This window comes from Hyperolius riggenbachi, chromosome 7 (genome assembly GCF_040937935.1).
Source record: "Hyperolius riggenbachi isolate aHypRig1 chromosome 7, aHypRig1.pri, whole genome shotgun sequence".
Classification (NCBI taxonomy): Eukaryota; Metazoa; Chordata; class Amphibia; order Anura; family Hyperoliidae; genus Hyperolius; species Hyperolius riggenbachi.
The window spans coordinates 124,850,474-124,870,689 of NC_090652.1; the positions used below are offsets into that span (position 1 = coordinate 124,850,474).

Genomic DNA, 20,216 nt, shown 5'->3' on the forward strand with positions numbered 1-20,216 from the left:
ACTCAATATGAGTAATTAGGGATCACTTAAAGCAAAGTAATGCACTTAGCTGGGGTGGTTAGAGCACCCAGGGACCACCTAACAGCCTGCCCGGTGTCCACAGATGTCACTCTCGCTACCAACGCTAATACTGCTCACTGGAAGGAATAAAAACAGCTCCTACGCGAATACTGCCGGTCGCGTCCGACCAGACTTCAGCGCTGATGTCACGCCACGACTACACCCAACGTTTCATTGCTATGGCAACTCCCCAGGGGCTACGGAGCCATGTCGCGTGATGCCTTAAATAGAGAAACAGCCTATGCGACTGCGCCCAGCTTGTAAGGGGCTTAAGTAAACTTTTACGCAATGAGGAGTCTCCATTTTTATTATATACAGCTGGTGATGAACTTGAGTCCCTGCAAGACCAGACGGGAGGTGCCAGAGAGGCTGTGGGGTGGCCAATACCCCAAACGCGACATTGGGCCCTGAAGGCTGCACCATCCGGTGAGTCCCCACCTGACAGGGGGTTTTGTTTTACTGGTTAATTGTTTTATACTAGAAGAAACACAAGTACTTACTATTTGGTTAACCTTTTATCTCTGAATTTAGCAGGATATAAACAAAAACGTTATAAACCAATTAGATTAACTCTCCTTCCCAACACCAAATATCCTGTTTGATCCACACTAATAATAAGCTTGTTAAACATACAGCATTCTGAAACCTAAGGAGTGGGTATATGGGCTAGATAAGAGAAGTGAACATTTCCTGAAGCACACCTGAAGTGAAGATAGAAGATAGACTGAGGGGATGAACAGTTGTATGCTTAGCTCTACTCCTACAATCATGGGCAAAAATATTGGTAGCTTTGCAGTTATCTAAGACCTGGAGCTGCTGGAAGAGAAGTCCAAAATTCTAGCTGAGAGATGTAAAATACTCATCAATTGTTCCAGAATGTGATGTGATTAATATCAGCTATTTCTTTCAAAGTGTGTGCTACCAAGTATTAAGTTGAGAGTGTTAAAAGTTTTGCCCTTTTGTGTGGAATGTCTAATGAAAAAAACTTACTAATGGGTTTTAAGTAAGGGGGACAATTTTAAAGAATCTGCCCAGTTCCACACCAATTGCAATTGCAAGATGAAAATTGATCTCAAACATTAATGAGAACTAATGCAATATCAGGTTTTGGATAGGCACACCTTGCCATGGGTGGTTGGGTGCTCAGCCTTGATGCAGAAGCAACATCGATCCAGTACAAGCAATTCAAGTTCGGCTGGCACACCAGTATCAATATGACAAGCAGTTTTATTGTACACACAACATGAGAATTTTTTCAGGGCCACGGAGGGTCCCCTTCATCAGATAAAGTGCAGACATGTCAAAGGTATTTACAAATTCAATATTAGCAATTAAACCATCAGTAACTTAGAAGTGGTGAACAACACACACTGTAAAGATTTTTGATGTGTTTGGCACTTTTACAAACCTCTGGCACAAAGACATTCAGCTATTTCTCAGCCAAATCACTTGTTTGCCCCTTATGCATAGAACCCTGATTATCAGGATCAAGCACAGATATATAGAATGAGTATAATGTCATGTATTAACCACTTGCCGACCGCACGCTTATACCGTGCGTCGGCAAAGTGGCAGCTGCAGGACCAGCGACGCAGTACTGCGTCGCCAGCTGCAGGCTGATTAATCAGGAAGCAGCCGCTCGTGCGAGCGGCTGCTTCCTGTCAAATCACGGCGGGGGGCTCCGTGAATAGCCTGCGGGCCGCCGATGGCGGCTCGCAAGCTAAATGTAAACACAAGCGGAAATAATCCGCTTTGTTTACATTTGTACGGCGCTGCTGCGCAGCAGCGCCGTAAGGCAGATCGGCGATCCCCGGCCAATCAGCGGCCGGGGATCGCCGCCATGTGACAGGGGACGTCCTGTCACTGGCTGCACAGGACGGATAGCGTCCTGTGCAGCCCAGATCTCCCGGGGGAGAAGGTAGGAGAGGGAGGGGGGAGAATGTCGCCGCGGAGGGGGGCTTTGAGGTGCCCCCCCCGCAAAATGCCTGCAAGTAGGAGCGATCAGACCCCCCCTGCACATCATCCCCATAGGGGGGAAAAAAGGGGGGCGATCTGATCGCTCTGTGTGGCCGCGGATCTGTGCTGGGGGCTGCAGAGCCCACCCAGCACAGATCCAAACAAACAGCGCTGGTCCTTAAGGGGGGGTAAAGGGTGGGTCCTCAAGTGGTTAAACATATTTTGTATTTTTTAATGGTATTAGAAACTATCTTTCAATTTAAATGTGAAGTCAGCTTTACATTTCTAAAACTGATTGCAAGCTCAAAGTGGCATCTATGCCATCTGTAAGGATTGTCTATGAGCTTTCCTTCCCTATTCAGAATGAATGAGGTGCCCAGTGCAGAAGCCCTTGTTACACCTGAACTAACCCAGTGATTGGCAGCAAACTGACACTCCCAATTGTCTGATTCTGCGAAGAGCATTGAAGAATGGTTGCGCAGGGTTCAACAGGGTGGGTAAGCTGAAAAAAAAACATTGCCATTAAGCTTTGCAAGGTGCAGCGTTAAACTGATGATGAGCTAAGATTTAATCATGACCAGATGAGTGCTGCACTTGGAGAGCTATTAATCAGGTTTATTACAATTAATTAATTAATTTACTTATTAATTAATAAACTAGAGAAATCAAAATGATTAAAAAAAATTATCTTTACAAAAAAAATGAAAGCAAGCTTTGTTAATCAACCATGACAGTGCATATAGTATGTTACAAAACATAAAACTATTTTTAATAAATAATCTATAGAAAAATAATGAAAGCAGGCTTTGTGAATTAACCATGACAGTACATATAGTCTGCTACCAAACATAAAATAAATAGTGCTCGAACAGATGCTATAGAGAAACAAATCTTTTGCTCAAGCTGCAATAAACCGTCTAGCTCCAGAAACCAGGTGTGCTATCACGCTGTGCTTATCTCCACCAATAAGCCATGGATGAAACCACTATTTTCTTTTCTGCTCATCAATCAAGTTTATTTCCACTGTCTTAAAGAGAAACTCCAACCTAGAATTGAACTTTATCCCAATCAGTAGCTGATACCCCCTTTTACATGAGAAATATAATGATTTTCACAAACAGACCATCAGGGGGCGCTGTATGACTGATTTTGTGCTGAAACCCCTCCCACAAGAAGCTCTGAGTACCGCGGTACTCTGGGCAAACTGCCACAATGTAACAATGTTCACAGACAGGAATTAGCTGTTTACAGCTGTCTCTAACAACCAAAACAGCTAGGAGCAGTTACATAACCTGCCCACAGTAACAATGTCACCATGTAATAAATGTCAGAATGTAAATCGGGGAGAGGAAAGATTTTACAATGAGCAAACACTGACTAAATCATAATTATGGTAAAAAATGAAGCACTGTTTTTACTACATTATTTTCACTGGAGTTCCTCTTTAAAAACATATGACAATCCCCTGGTGCTAACTCATGGTACTGCAGCTACACTTAGAATCCATTTATGCCAAAAAAAAGTATTAAATGCGTAGAGTATGGTTTTGTTTCATGCATTTTTCTATGCATCTGCATTTCCTTTTTGGTGGATTGCACAGTAATTTAAATCCACATAGAAATACATACAGCAATAGAGGGAAAAAAAGAATCACACACAAGCACATTAGTGGAAATGCTAAAATGTGACCTGTGAGAAAATACTTCCACTTAAAATACATGCATTCACACAAAATGTTTCGGTTTAATGGTTGAAAATGTTCATTCTAAATCCTGATGGCACTGAAATTGTGCAACAATTACACCTGCAATTTATTACACTTTGCTTCAATTTGTTCAGGAACTTCACTTGTTACAAGAAAAACTCCGGAGAAATCAAATGAATTTGTGTTGATCAAGCTAAATCACTATCATAATCTTATCAGATATATCAAGACACATCTGTTATTGTAGGCAAAGGGATTGGAGAGTATGGAGTCTTGTATGGCAGTTGTCTCTTGGGAATTGTAAAAGTCCATACACGTACTCAACAATCAAATGACCAACGTAGCAGAAATGACTTTACTACCAATGCCATTTGAAAGGCTTGTCGATTTCGCACACCGATATCACAAACAACCAACTAATTTAATCACATGATTAATTGTAGGACATGAATTTTAACAGCAAAACACTTTTTTTACGCACAAGAGGTAACATTTGAGAACTCTGATTATGCGAAAAGATGATGTTTTTAGATCTGTGCTTGGAGATGTATACAAATGTATCTCTGGGGATTGCTGCTGTTTTAAAGACTAAGGTGGTCATACCAATAATTGGTTAGATTTAGCATTGTTTCTGTGCATGCACTTTGTAGATTGCACTTTTATAAATAAAACCATTTATTGCATCTCCTTTGAAAGTGTCCTCACGTTACAGAATTCTTCTATGAGTGCCTAAGACTTCTGCACAGTACTGTACATACTTCACACATCTACTTCTGTGGACCCTCTTCAGATGTTTTGTCAAAAAGTTTCACATTATTCGAAATGGAAGTACAAAGGTGAGATAATTGATTTCTTTGAGATCAAAGACTGTTTATCTGTTTTCATCTCTATCTTTGAGAGCACTTAAGAAAAAAGTCTCCTGGGAAACCAGTATACGTGGAATGTTCATGTTGTAAAAACCACCGCATCAATAATGACTTTAAAATAAGTGCTGTCATCACGTAATGGGATTGGGGTTTTTTTATGCCATCACATAATGGGTTTGGTCGGCTGGAAATGAGGATTATGTTTGAGGTTCCACATGTGCATATTTTTTTCTAATGAGGAGTCCAGCTATAGTGCTCTTTGCTTGCTTAGCTTGTCTTGGTTGAAAGAGGTACTCCGCTAAGGGAATCTGATAATTTTAGGGGATCTATCTATCTATCTATCTATCTATCTATCTATCTATCTATATATTTATCTTCTATCTATTGCTAAGTACATACTAATGTTTTTAGTAAACTTTCAATACAATATCAACATTAAATCTAATGGAAATCTATTGAAAATTGGGATGATCTACTCAATCAATATTTGGTTGAAATATTAAATAGGTATTTATCCTTGAATGGGTGATGCTGACAGGTGAGTGGTGCGTCCACGGGTGCAGCATTATATAAGCAATTTAAAGTGAATTAAATAAGTCAGAAGGGTATGCACAGGGTATGCACAGCTAAGTCACTTCTTATGTTTAAATAATGCCACCAATTTCTGTTGCCAGTTGTAACTAGGTAATATGGATTCAACATGCCCTCTTTCTTAGTGATCTGCCTCAGTTGTAAATATCCATCACCAGGGGAGTAGAGATGACCCGAACCTCTGATTTTCGGTTCGCGAACTAGGTTTGCGAACTTCTGCAAAAGTTTGGTTCGCGCTAACTTTTGCTAACCGCAATAGAATTCAATGGGGAGGCAAACTTTGAAAACTAGAAACACTTATGCAGGCCACAAAAGTGATGGAAACAATGTTTCAAGGGGTCTAACACCTGGAGGGGGGCATGGCGGAGTGGGACAGACGCCAAAAGTCCCGGGGAAAAATCTGGATTTGACGCAAAGCAGCATTTCAAGAAATCACATTGAATGCTAAATTGCAGGCCTAAAGTGCTTTAAAACATCTTGCATGTGTATACATCAATCAGGGAGTGTAATTAGAGTACTGCTTCACACTGACACACCAAACTCACTGTGTAACGCACCGCAAACAGCTGTTTGTGTAGTGATGGCCGTGCTGGACTGGTGCGCACCATGGCGAGAGTGCAGGCCGTGGCGGTTTTCAAGCCCATATGGTCGCCAGATTGTGGTAGCTCAATGATAGAACAACAGTGACTGTCCAGTTGATCAAATTTGGTCTGTCCACAATGAAGCAACGACCTTATTATCTTGGGTGTGCCCCCCCCCCCGAGTCACTCATATAGCCGGCAGTCATTCCTTCATTGTGATATGCAAGCCCCTTCACTGTGGCAAGGTAATGTTCACAGGGAATTGGCACATATACATGCTTTTTGTTTTGTTGTTGCAGCCACAGTGCAGCAAGAAAAATTAGGCAGGCATGTACATGCACCAGAAAAATTAGTATAGCGGCCGCTGCTAGCAGCCTTAAAAATTCAGGAATCCACCTGGAGTCCTGGACCCTGTTGGTGGTGGCGGAGAAGGCAGTCAAGCGGCCTGCGGGCAGAGGTGCTCTGTGGGGAGCGACTTAGTCTTGGGGCGGGCAGTAGGCCTCCAGGATCCATGCCTCATTCATTTTGATAAAGGTCAGGTACTGAAAACTTTTGGGACTTAGGCAACTTCTCTTCTCAGTGACAATGCCTCCAGCTGCGCTGAAGGTCCTTTCTGATAGGACGCTTGAGGCAGGGCAAGACAGAAGTTGGATGGCAAATTGGGACAGCTCTGGCCACGGGTCAAGCCTGCGCACCCAGTAGTCCAAGGGTTCATCGCTGCTCACAGTGTCTACATCCACACTTAAGGCCAGGTAGTCAGCTACCTGCCGGTCCAGGCATTGGTGGAGGGAGGATCCGGAAGCGCTAAGGCGAGGCATTGGACTGAAGAATGTCCGCATGTCAGACATCACCATGAGATCGCTGGAGCGTCCTGTCCTTGCCTGCGTGGAAATGGGAGAAGGATTACTGGCAGCGGTACCTTTATTCCGTTTTGCTGTGACATCACCCTTAAACGCATTGTAAATCATAGTTGGCAGCTTGTTCTGCAAGTGCAGCATCCTTTCTGCCTTCAGGTGACTTGGTAACATGTCCGCCACTCTGTGCCTATACCGAGGGTCTAGTAGCGTGGCCACCCATTACAACTCATTCCCCTTGAGGTTTTTTTTATGCGGGGGTCCCTCAACAGGATGGACAGCATGAAAGACGCCATCTGCAAAAAGTTGGATCCAGAAGTACTATCCATCTCCTCTTGCTATTCCTCAGTGATGTCCTCCAGGTAAGTCCTCCTCCTCCCTCCAGCCACGAACCATACCATGAGAACGCTGAGCAGCACAAGCCCCCCGCGACGCCTGCTGCGGTTGTTCTTCTGCCGCCGCCTCCTCCTCCTCCAAAGAAACACCTTCCTCATTATCCTAGTCTGACTCCTCTTTCCCACACGACTCTTCCTCCTCCTCCCCCCCCCCCCCCCTGTGCTGCCGCAGGTGTTAAGGAAACATCTGATTATGCAGAAAATTGCTCCCACAACTGTTCCTCCTGTAACTGTTCCTCTTCACGCTCCTCCACAGCTTGATCCACCACTCTGCGCATGGCACGCTCCAGGAAGTAAGCATACAGAATCAAGTCGCTGATGGTGCCTTCACTGTGACTCACCAGGTTGGTCACCTCCTCAAACGGCCGCATGAGCCTGCATGAATTTTGCATAAGTGTCCAGTTGTTGGGCCAGAAAATCCCCATCTCCCCAGATTGTGTCCCTGTTCTAGCAGGCGAGAGAACATAAGGAGGGTCGAATTCCAGCGAGTCGGGCTATCGCAAAAGAGGTGTCTCACCGGCAACTTGTTTCTCCGCTGAATCTCGGCAAAGTGTGCCATGGTTGTGTAAGACCGCTTGAAATGCCCACACAACTTCCTGGCCTGCTTCAGGATGTCCTCTAAGCTTGGGTATTTTGACACAAATCTTTGAATGACTAGATTCAGCACAAGTGCCATGCAGGGTACATGTGTCAGCTTTCCCAAATTCAAAGCGGAAATGTGATTGCTGCCGTTGTCACACACCACGTTGCCAATCTCCAGCTGGTGTGGGGTCAGTCAGCCACTGACCCACCTGTTTGTTATAAGCAGCCAGGAGAGCTGGTCCAGTGTGACTCTCCACTTTGAGGCAATACATGTCTAAGATGGCGTGACACTGTCGTACCTAGCATGCAGCATAGGCCCTGGGGAGTTGGGGCTGTGTAGCTGGAGAGGAGATCGCAGCACCAGTAGAGTTGAACTGACACTCACCTAAGGAGGAGGAGGATGACAACAGTGAAGAGGATGTAGCAGGAGGAGAGGAGGTGGCAGAAGGCCTGCCTGCAAGCCGTGGAGGTGTCACAAGTTTGTCCGCTACACAGCCACGTACTCCCTGCTTGCCATCGGTCACCAGGTTGACCCAATGGGCTGTGTAAGTAATGTACCTGCTCTGACCATGCTCGGCAGACCAGGCATCCGTGGTCAGGTGGACCCTTGACCCAACACTGTGTGCCAGAGTTGACACCACTTGCCTCTCAACTTCACGGTACAGTTTGGGTATCACCTTTTTAGAGAAATAGTTGCGGCCTGGCATCTTCCACTGTGGTGTCCCAATGGTCACAAATTTACAGAAGGCCTCAATGTCCATCAGCTGGTATGGCAACAGCTGGCGAGCTAACAGTTCCGCCAAGCCAGCTTGTAGACGCTGGGCAGGGGCATGACTTTCAGAAATTGGCTTCTTCCGCTCGAAGATTACCTTCACAGACCCCTGGCTGCTTTGGCAGATAGAACCGCTCAAGGTCAGAGGCGGAGTGGAGGAGGGTGGCTGTGAAGGTGCAAGGGAGAAAGTGGCTGAAGATGATGGACCTGAAGGAGGAAGAGTAGAAATAGGGTGGTTTTCTTTTGTGTGCTGCTTTTGCTCAGGTGTTCTTCTCATTGCAGTTTGTGCCTTTTCTCCATGTGCCTTCGTAAGGCACTTGTCCCTACGTGGGTGTTGGTCTTTCCACGGCTCAATTTTGGGAGGCAGAGAGAACAGATGGCATTGCTCCGATCTGAGGCAGACACATTAAAACATTTCCAAACCACTGAGCCCCCCGGTGGTGATGGCACTATGGTGGCATCAGAAGCTGACGTTGGAGGGCATGCTGGCTGGCTGTACATAGGTGGCGATACATGGCGCCGGACTCTGCCACCAGCTGTTACTGATGACGAGCTCCCCCTGCTTCTTTCAGGAACTCATCTCCTCCTACTCCTCTCTGACTCCCCCTCTGAACTGTCCCCATGTTCATCTTGTCTATTGGGAACATATGTGCGATCCATATCATCGTCATCATCATAATCATCCTGCCCAGTTTCGCTTGCCTCAGACACCTCCAAAACTGCACCAACAGCAGGTACTTCATCATTTTCCTCCGCACACGTTCTATAGTGTCGCCTAACTCAGACATATGAGGTGGTGTAACTTGCTTAGTGCCTTCATCTGGTTGTAACAATAATGGCTGTGCATCAGTGATTTCCCCACCAAATAACTCCTGCGGATGTGGTACTTGGAGTAGCACTGGTTGCTGCGGAAGATGAGGTGTTCTGTGTTAAATAGTCAACCACGTCCTGACAATCTTGGGAGTTGATGGGATGTGCCTTCTTCTGAGCATTGTACTTTGGTCCAGGGCCGCACGAAATCACATCACCACAACCTCGCACAGACCTGCCGGGTGGCCTTCCTCTGGGTCTGCCTCTACCTGTTTTGTCCCTTTTGTCCATATCGGGGGGAATGAAGTGAAAGGTATGCACTGACTTGAGTAATACAATGTGCAGTCACACAAGTGCGGTTAACAGGTATGCACGGAGTGGTATATCACACTGTGTGCACTCACGTAGGTGGGTGGGTGCACAGTGAACAACAGGTAGGTATATGCAATGGGTGTTAGAATGCGCACCTGTCACACACAGACAGGTACCGGAAAGGCACAGTAACACTGCGTGCGCTCACTTAGGTGGGTGGGTGCACAGTGAATAACAGGTAGGTATATGCAGTGGATATTACAATGTGCACCTGGCACACACACAGGTAGTAGTCACTGAATGTGCTGGGCCTGGCAGTGGCACACACAGTAGGAATTAGCAAGGCTATCTATGCAACACAAGTGTCAGTGGGTTACACAGAAAAAAAAATAGATCACAAGAACAAGATTAGCTCTCAAAAGAGCTTCTGTTGGAGTGCTTTTTTAGCAATTAGAATCAGCAAGGAGCAAGCTAACAAGCCTACAAGAGCCCATAGCTTTCCCTATGAGAGTCTGCAGCAGCTATCCCTTCACTAATTACTGCAGGCACACGAGTGAGTGAAAAGCCTGATGCTGCCTGCCTTTTATAAGGGGGGGGGTGAGGCTCCAGGAGGGAGTGTAGCCTGATTGGCTACAATGTGCCTGCTGACTGTGATGTAGAGGGTCAAAGTTGACCCTCATGATGCACTATGGGAGCGAACTGAACTTCCGGAAAAGTTTGCGGTTCTCCGTGATCACGAACCCCGGAAGTTCACCGGGAACCGTTCGCTGGCGAACCATTCGGACCATCTCTACAGGGGAGTAACATGGGCCCCTGTGACCCCAGCAACAGGTTATTCTATAAAGCACAATTCTGTTCCGCATAGCTCCTGATGTATGTCACATGACATGCATCGGGAGCTGAACGAGGTGCACTGTACAGACCAGCTGTGGTGAATAGCAAAGTAGAAGACCAACTCATCAATGCTCTGATGCACAACTCTTCTAATTAGGGGAAGGAAGTGTGTGTGTGTGTGTGTGCGTGCGTGCGTGCGTGCGTGCGTGCGGGCGTGCGTGTGTGTGTGTGTGTGTGTGTGTGTGTTGGTGGGAGGGGGAAAGTGGTATACTGACTGTTCACCATTTCTATTGGTCCCAAGTAGAGATGTCGCGAACCTCCGATTTTCTGGACTGGTGTGCACCGTGGCCATAGTGTAGGCCGTGGCGTTTTTCAAGCCCATATGGTCGCCGGGCTGTGGTAGCTCAATGATAGAACAACAGTGACTGTCCAGCTGATCAAATTTGGTCTGACCACAATGAAGCAACGACCTTATTATCTTTTGTGTGCCACCCCCACCCGAGACACTCAAATAGCCGGCGGTCATTGCTTCATTGTGATGCGCAAGCCCCTTCACCGTGGCAAGGTAATGATCATGAAGGGGGATGGGCACATGTACATGCCTTTTGTCTTGTTGTTGCAGCCGCCCGCAGTGCAGCCAGAAAAATTAGGCAGGCATGTACACGCACCAGAAAAATTAGTGTGGCGGCCGCTGCTAGCAGCGGCCTTAAAAATTCAGGAATCCGCCTAGAGTCCTGGACCCTGTTGGTGGTGGTGGAGAAGGCAGTCAAGCGGCCTGCAGGCAGAGATGCTGTGTGTGGGGACTGACTTAGTCTTCGGTCGTGCAGTAGCCCTCCGGGATCCATTCCTCATTCATCTTGATAAAGGTCAGGTACTGAACACTGTCGTGACTTAGGCGACTTCTCTTCTCAGTAACTATGCCTCCAGCTGCACTGAAGGTCCTTTCTGACAGGACGCTTGCGGCAGGGCAAGAGAGAAGTTGTATGGCAAAATGGGACAGCTCTGGCCACAGGTCAAGCCTGCGCAACCAGTAGTCCAAGGGTTCATCGTCGCTTTTCGCAGAGTCTACATCCACACTCAAGGCCAGGTAGTCGGCTAACTGCCGCTCCAGGCGTTGTTGGAGGGTAGATCCGGAAGGATTATGGCAAGGAGTTGGACTAAAGAACGTCCGCATGTCCGACATCACCCTGAGATCGCTGGAGCGTCCTGTCCTTGCCTGCTTGGACTTGGGAGGAAGAGGGTTACTGCCAGTGGTACCTTGATTGCGTTTTGCAGCCACATCACCCTTAAATGCATTGTAAAGCATAATCGACAGCTTGTTCTGCAAGTGCTGCATCCTTTCCGCCTTTTCTTGAGTTGCTAAGAGGTCCGTCTAGTAGCGTGGCCACCCAGTACAGGTCATTCATCTTGAGTTTTTTGATACGGGGGTCCCTCAACAGGCTGGACAACATGAAAGAGGACATCTGCACAAAGCTGGATGCAGACGTACTCTCCATATCCTCTTGCTCTTCCTCAGTGACGGGACGCAACTCCTCTTCCTCCCCCCAGCCACGAACAATACCACGGGAACGTGGAGCAGCAGAAGCCCCCTGTGACGGCTGCCGCGGTTGTTCTTCTTCCGCTGCCTCTTCCTCCTCCACAGAAACACCTGTTCCTCCTGTAACTGTTCCTCTTCACGCTCCTCCACAGCTTGATCCACCACTCTACGTACAGCACGCTCCAGGAAGTAGGCGTAGGGGATCAAGTCGCTGATGGTGCCCTCATCGCGACTCACCAGTTTGGTCACCTCCTCAAAGGGCTCCATGACCCTGCATGCATTTCGCATCAGTGTCCAGTTGTTGGGCCACAACACCCCCATCCTCCCAGATTGTGTCCTTGTACTGTAATGATACAGGTAGTGGGTGACGGCTTTCTCCTGGTCTAGCGAGAGAACATCAGCAGGGTGGAATTCCAGCGAGTCGGGCTATCGCAAATCAGGCGTCTCACCGGCAAGTTGTTTCTACGCTGAATCTCCGCAAAGCGTGCCATGGCCTTGTAAGAGCGCCTGAAATGCCCACACAACTTCCTGGCCTGCTTCAGGACGCCCTCTAAGCCTGGGTACTTGGACACAAATCTTTGCACGACCAGATTCAGCACATGTGCCATGCAGGGTATGTGTGTCAGCTTTCCCAAATTCAACGCAGCAATCAGATTGCTGCCGTTGTCACACACCACGTTGCCGATCTCAAGCTTGTGCGGGGTCAGCCATTGCTCCACCTGTTTGTTAAGAGCAGCCAGTAGAGCTGCTCCAGTGTGACTCTCCGCTTTCAGGCAAGACATGTCTAACACTGCGTGACACCGTCGTACCTGGCATGCAGCATAGGCCCTGGGGTGCTGGGGCTGTGTAGCTGGAGAGGAGATCGTGGCACCAGCCAAGGAGGAGGAGGAGGATGACGACAGCGAAGCGGTGGTAGCAGGTGGAGAGGAGGTGGCTGGAGGCCTGCCTGCAAGCCGTGGAGGTGTGACAAGTCGGTGTGCTGCGCAGCCACGTACTCCCTGCTTGCTGCCATCGGTCACCAGGTTGACCCAATGGGCTGTGTATGTAATGTAGTGGCCCTGCCGGTGCTTGGCAGACCAGGCATCCGTGGTCAGGTGGACCCTTGACCCAACGCTGTGTGCCAGAGATGACACCACTTGCCTCTCAACTGCACGGTAGAGTTTGGGTATGGCCTTTTGTGAAAAATAATTGCGGCCTGGTATCTTCCACTGCGGTGTACCAATGGCCACAAACTTACGGAAAGCCTCCGACTCCACCAGCTTGTATGGTAATAGCTGGCGAGCTAATAGTTCCGCCACGCCAGCTGTCAGACGCCGGGCAAGAGGGTGACTGGCAGACATTTGCTTCTTCCGCTCAAATACTTCCTTCACGGACAGCTGGGTACTGCTGTGGGCAGAGGAGAAGGAACTTCTCAAGGGAAGAGGCGGTGTGGAGGAGGGTGGATGTGAAGGTGCAAGGGAGAAAGTGGATGAAGACGATGCACCTGAAGGAGGAAGAGGAGAAGGAGGGTGGCTTGTCTTTTGAGGGGTGCTGCTTTTCCTCAGGTGTTCTTGCCATAGCTGTTTGTGCCTCCTCTCCAGGTGCCTTCGTAAGGCACTTGTCCCTACGTGAGAGTTGGCCTTTCCACGGCTCAATTTTTGCTGGCAGAGACAACAGATGGCTTTGCTCCGATCTGCGACACACACGTGAAAAAATGTCCAAACCGCTGAGCCCCCCTGGGCTGATGGCGCTACGGTGGCATCAGCAGCTGACGTTGAAGGGCATGTGTGCTGGCTGGCCATAGCTGGCGATACATGGCGCCGGACACTGCCCCCAGCTGTTTCTGAGGACGAGCTCCCTCTGCTTCTATCATGGAGTCGTCTCCTCCTACTCCTCTCTGACTCCTCCTCTGAACTGTCCCCCTGGTCATTTCCTCTACCGGGAACATATGTGGTATCCGTATAATCGTCATCATAATCCTCCTGGCCAGCTGTGCTTTCTTCAGACACCTCCTCAAGTGCACCAACTTCAGGTGGTCCACCATCATCCCCATCCACACACGTTACGTCCATATTATCGCCACCTAACTCAGACGTATGAGGTGGTGTACCTGCGCCTTCTTGTTGTTGTGGCAGTAGTGGCTGGGAATCAGTGATTACACCACCACCACCAAATAACTCCTGCGAAGTGTCAAATGCAGCGGATGTGGTGCTTGTTGTAGCGCTGGTGGCTGCGGGAGATGAGGTGTTCTGTGTTAAAAACTCAATCACCTCCTTACGATTTTGGGAAGTGATGGCACGTGCCTTCTTCTGAGCACTGTATTTTGGGGCAGGTCCGCACGAAATCAGAGAAACACCACCTCGCACAGACCTGCCGGTGCCTGGTGGCCTTCCTCTGGGCCTGCCTCTACCTCTTCCTCTACCTAGTTTGTCCATTTTGTCCATTTCGGGGGGGTGCTAGCTATATGCAGTGAGGTGGGTTCTCACTCAACACAACCGGTAGTTAGATGCAGTGAGGTGGCCAGGTGGGTTCTCACTCAACACAACAGGTATTTAGATGCAGTGAGCTGGGTTCACTCAACACAATGCTAGGTATATGCAGTGATGAGGTGGGTTAAGTATACACAACAGGTACTGGGTAGTTAGATGCAGTGAGCTGGGTTCACTGAACAGTGAAGGTAATTAAGATGCAGTGAGGTGGGTTCTCACTCAACACAACCGGTAGTTAGATGCAGTGAGGTGACCAGGTGGGTTCTCACCCAACACAACAGGTATTTAGATGCAGTGAGCTGGGTTCACTCAACACAACGCTAGGTATATGCAGTGATGAGGTGGGTTAAGTATACACAACAGGTACTGGGTAGTTAGATGCAGTGAGCTGGGTTCACTGAACAGTGAAGGTACTTAAGATGCAGTGAGGTGGGTTCTCACTCAACACAACCGGTAGTTAGATGCAGTGAGGTGGCCAGGTGGGTTCTCACCCAACACAACAGGTATTTAGATGCAGTGAGCTGGGTTCACTCAACACAACGCTAGGTATATGCAGTGATGAGGGGGGTTAAGTATACACAACAGGTACTGGGTAGTTAGATGCAGTGAGCTGGGTTCACTGAACAGTGAAGGTACTTAAGATGCAGTGAGGTGGGTTCTCACTCAACACAACTGGTAGTTAGATGCAGTGAGGTGGCCAGGTGGGTTCTCACCCAACACAACAGGTATTTAGATGCAGTGAGCTGGGTTCACTCAACACAACGCTAGGTATATGCAGTGATGAGGTGGGTTAAGTATACACAACAGGTACTGGGTAGTTAGATGCAGTGAGCTGGGTTCACTGAACAGTGAAGGTATTTAAGATGCAGTGAGGTAGGTCCTCACTCAACACAACCGGTAGTTAGATGCAGTGAGGTGGCCAGGTGGGTTCTCACCCAACACAACAGGTATTTAGATGCAGTGAGCTGGGTTCACTCAACACAACGCTAGGTATATGCAGTGATGAGGTGGGTTAAGTATACACAACAGGTACTGGGTAGTTAGATGCAGTGAGCTGGGTTCACTGAACAGTGAAGGTACTTAAGATGCAGTGAGGTGGGTTCTCACTCAACACAACCGGTAGTTAGATGCAGTGAGGTGGCCAGGTGGGTTCTCACTCAACACAACAGGTATTTAGATGCAGTGAGCTGTGTTCACTCAACACAACGCTAGGTATATGCAGTGATGAGGTGGGTTAAGTATACACAACAGGTACTGGGTAGTTAGATGCAGTGAGCTGGGTTCACTGAACAGTGAAGGTACTTAAGATGCAGTGAGGTGGGTTCTCACTCAACACAACCGGTAGTTAGATGCAGTGAGGTGGCCAGGTGGGTTCTCACCCAACACAACAGGTATTTAGATGCAGTGAGCTGGGTTCACTCAACACAAAGCTAGGTATATGCAGTGATGAGGTGGGTTAAGTATACACAACAGGTACTGGGGTATATGCAGTACTGGGTAGTACAATGTGCAGCTCCCTGCCACACACACAGGTAGTCACTGAATGTACTGGGCTGCTGGCAGTGGCACACACACTATCAATTAGCAATGCTGTGCATGCAACAAAAGTGTCAGTTTGACACACAGAAAAAAAAAGTACAGGATGAGCTCTGACAAGAGCTTTTGCTGGGTGCTATAAAAGCAATAACAATCAGCCAGGAGCAAGCTAAGCAGCCAAGAACCTAACTAATCTGTCCCTAGAAGAACAAGTCTGCAGCAGCTCTCCCTAGTCTGTCTAATAGCAGGCAGACGAGTGACTGTAATGGCCGCCGGAGGCTGCCTTATATAAGGGGGGGTGGGGCTCCAGGGCTTAGTGTAGCCTGAATGGCTACAATGTGCCTGCTGACTGTGATGCAGAGGGTCAAAGTTGACCCTCATAGTGCATTATGGGGCGAACGTGAACCCCCGAAGTTCGCCTGGAACCGTTCGCCGGCGAACCGTTCGCTACACCTCTAGTACCAAGTAAGTTGTATGCACCCCACACTTGTTTTGGGAGAAGGAATGGGAGTTATGTTGGTGACACATAGGGTAGCAACACTTTAATTGCTTTAATTGTCTATGGGGGGGAGATAAATGGTGGCTGCAGGGATATATGGCTAGAGAGATTGGTGGGGCAGAGCAGACAGCAACACAAATACACAGAGAAAGCCTGTCCTGCTTATTAGTGTGGGTTTCACCAGTCTAATGAGTGCAGCGTGTTACCAAACTGGAAATGTAGCAATTGGAACAGAGACCAGTGATAGTACAGAGTGGTCTTGGGACTTTTTATGTAAATGTAGTGTGGCAATGAAAGAATTTTAGGTAGCTCATCTTAATCTAGTAGATATCTATGGATCTTTATATTTGTTTGTAGGCTTCCATTTTGCCTGTATCTAATCTATCTATCTATCTATCTATCTATCTATCTATCTGTCTGTCTGTCTGTCTGTCTGTCTGTCTGTCTGTCTGTCTGTCTGTCTGTCTGTCCATCTATTTTATACACGCCAAATACTATTGGGGAAAAATGTTGGTTAATATAGTTTATTTAATATCTCAACATTCATCATATGAATTGATAAACTGCATATTTAAGATAGACAGGATCTTTTGTACCACTTTTATTGTGGAAGGAAGGACATTAGTAACATTACAAAAAGCAGTATTATACTGTCCAAGCCTACCAGATGGATCAGCTTTCATCAGTTCCCAGTAAGCAGCCATCAGAGTTTTGATTGGTTGCTATGGATATCTTACAATATGGCCTATTGTACTATTAATCTCAACATATTTATTGAATTTCATCATCTGTATCTGCAACAAATTAGGGACTCCTACATCTGTCACATATACCTCCTGTTGGAGACTATAAGGCTACTGCTTTGTCTGCTTTTTCTCTGTCTCCCCGCCTCTCTGTTTATTTCCAAGAGATCTCCAGGCATGTTGTATCTCTATCCGATGCGTGTTATGTGTAAACACACATCGGGTAATAGAGAGGAGGCTGACCGCATGGCTAGAGAGTGCACAGACAGTGCAGCCGCTGCCCACTGGGACAAGTAAGTGATATGCAGCCAAGGTGCAGAGGCCTTGGTAAGCAGTGCAATAGTGTTTATCAGTGGGGGGAACTATCGTGGGGGTAGGGGGGCCCCTGCTTAAGCTTGCCCCAGGGCCCTCTCTAAACCAGCCCCGTTGTTACCACAAGCCTAAACCTGGAAGCGATCATACAGTGATGTGTAGAACCTCTGAAAATGTAAAAGGGATAGGCAACCCCTCTCTGTGAGCTTTTGTCTATGGCTTCTTGTAACACAAGAGGGTACATGTCCTACAGGACATATGTGGGGAACAGCATTCAATTTTACATTCATCTCATCTTGTATTTATATCATCATCACTTCCTTTACCTGAATGGATGTTGCACATGAGTAAAGTGAACAATGACTTCTATCAGTACACATCTACTGACCTGCCTATGAGAAAATATGTTGTTGTGCAGGTCCAGAGCAACTATCTACTCCAAAGTTTCATGTTCCAGGTTTTCTTTCATATGTTTTATTGATATTATAAACAATAAGAAGTTAACTCAGCAATTATGTGATGGATACTATTACTTTTTTTCCCAATGTAGTGCAATATTCATTACATTTTGTTGTATATTAATAGCCATACAAAGAAAAAAAATCAAAAGCCTTCAGCTTCTTAAAAATTGTTTAGAATGGTGTGTTGGCTATGGGAGTTTTAGAACCACTAATCTATTAGTTTAACCACTCCTAAAGCATTTAGTATGATTAATGGCCCACCAGGGAACTGTGAATTGCACCATTGCAATCCATCGTGAACTCTGCAGTGCAACTCGTCCACCTTTCTTCTCTCAATTCTAAAACATTTCTCTGCTCTACCATTTTCTCCACTGACTGCCTATCACACAAAGAAGTGAAGAAATGGTTTGAGGCGCCCCACACTGGATAGTCAATAGTATTGCTGCCTAGCAACCACCTTTGCTGCCGTGCCAAGGATAGATCCTCTTCTCCTTCCCAGAAACAGTCACATATAGACACAGCGCCAGGTATTACTTTGCCACTAGCATACGTGCACTCCAATCCACCTCCAGAGATTCCTCCTTCAGTCTGGGTTCCGACAGTGCAACTTGGTACACCCCAAAGACAGAAGCAGAGAGGGAATTCTCTCAGTGGATAAAATATTTCAACTTTATTCATGCAAAGCACATCAGGTGTGTAAACAAATTCACTCACATAATGAGGGTTCTATTCCATGTAGGACCCTCTCCGGCAAGTTGCACGTCCCACCCTTTGTGTTACTACTTTCTATTTACAGTGATCTTAGGTGTCCTGCCCGCTCTCATCCCGACTAGTTTCGGCCTTTTGCCATCATCAGGGGATACGCTGATGACGGCGAAAGGCCGAAACTAGTCGGGACGAGAGCGGGCTGGACACCTAAAATCGCTGTTAATTGAAAGTAGTAACACAAAGGGTGGGACGTGCAACTTGCCGGAGAGGGTCCTATATGGAATAGGACCCTCACTATGTGAGTGAATTTGTTTACACACCTGATGTGCTTTGCATGAATAAAGTTGAAATATTTTATCCACTGAGAGAATTCCCTCTCTGCTTCTGTCTTTGGGGTGTACCAAGTTGCACTGTAGGAACCCAGACTGAAGGAGGAATCTCTGGAGGTGGATTGGAGTGCACGTATGCTAGTGGCAACGTAATACCTGGCACTGTGTCTATATGTGACTATCACACAAAGAATCCAGTTCAATCATCTAACTTTTAGGTAAATGGGTCTCTGTAATGTAGTATTTATACCAGACCGAACGTATCCACCCTCACTGCTATCTCCCTTCTGGAAATAAACTTTTCCTCTTGTCTATACTAATCACATTCTACAGTACTCGTATTCAGGACTTTTGCAAGCATCTCCTTTTCTTTAACCACTTTAGCCTACAGGGCGTAGCTCCTACGTCCAAATATGCATGCTGGATGTAGGAGCTATGTCCATGAAAAAACGGAGCCGCCGGGGTTCGCAGGGCCGCAACCGCCAGGGTGTGTGCGCCGCTCGTTAGCCCAGAGATCAATAAATGGGAAAGCAGTTCCCATTCATTGATCTAAGTCCCTTAGAATGATCGCTGGCTTCTATGAAGAAGCCACGATTGTTCTGTTACACATCCCCTCTTCACTTCCTGTAAGTACGTTTACAGGAAGCCAAAAAACAATACATTTTTGACTGTGGCCATCTTGTGGCCATCTTCTTATTAAAAAACATGTACAAAACGCATATGCGTTTTACATTAGCGAACTACAAACACATTAAAACGCACGCAAAACGCATGAAAAATGCATCTGCGTAAAAAACACACAAACGCAAAATGCACCAAAAATGCAGTAAAAACACAATAGATAATCCCAAATGCACCATCCAAAAACACTACTTTTTCATGCTATGTCATATGGGAACCCAGCCTAAAGCTTTTTCTACACATTTAGCTATTATAAGAAATAAGTTTGTGGGAGGAAAAAAAGTTATTTGTTTTGGGAGGCAACAATGTGTTAATCTTAATAATCATCTCTTCTATCGGAAAAAAAAGTTGAAAAGAAATTAAATATTGTGGAATTTTAATCTTCTAATTAAAACAATAAAGAAATGTTCTGCATAGCAGTACTGAAAAGCTGGAGGTCATATGCTTTAATAAAGTAAGATTCAGCTCAGTGGTGAGTATCATCTAGCTGAATGACAAGTGTGCCAGAGGTAATGAGGGGGCGTGGCAGCCGAAACTAAAACGGATTGTGTAACTTCCTCACCTGCCGCGACGAGCATTGTATTATTGCTTTAGCGTGGTTTCTCTCTCTGTGTGTCTGTCTCA

The 20,216-nt window shown here is 46.8% G+C and overlaps 1 long non-coding RNA gene across 1 annotated transcript in view; it reads left to right on the forward strand.

Moving 5' to 3' along the window:
- LOC137525645 (uncharacterized) overlaps window positions 1–20,216 on the forward strand; it is a 65,306-nt gene that overhangs the window by 21,777 nt on the left and 23,313 nt on the right. Inside the window, exon 2 of the long non-coding RNA XR_011022965.1 lies at window positions 4,434–4,557. This is a non-coding gene — a long non-coding RNA (uncharacterized lncRNA). The remainder of the gene's footprint in view (window positions 1–4,433; window positions 4,558–20,216) is intronic.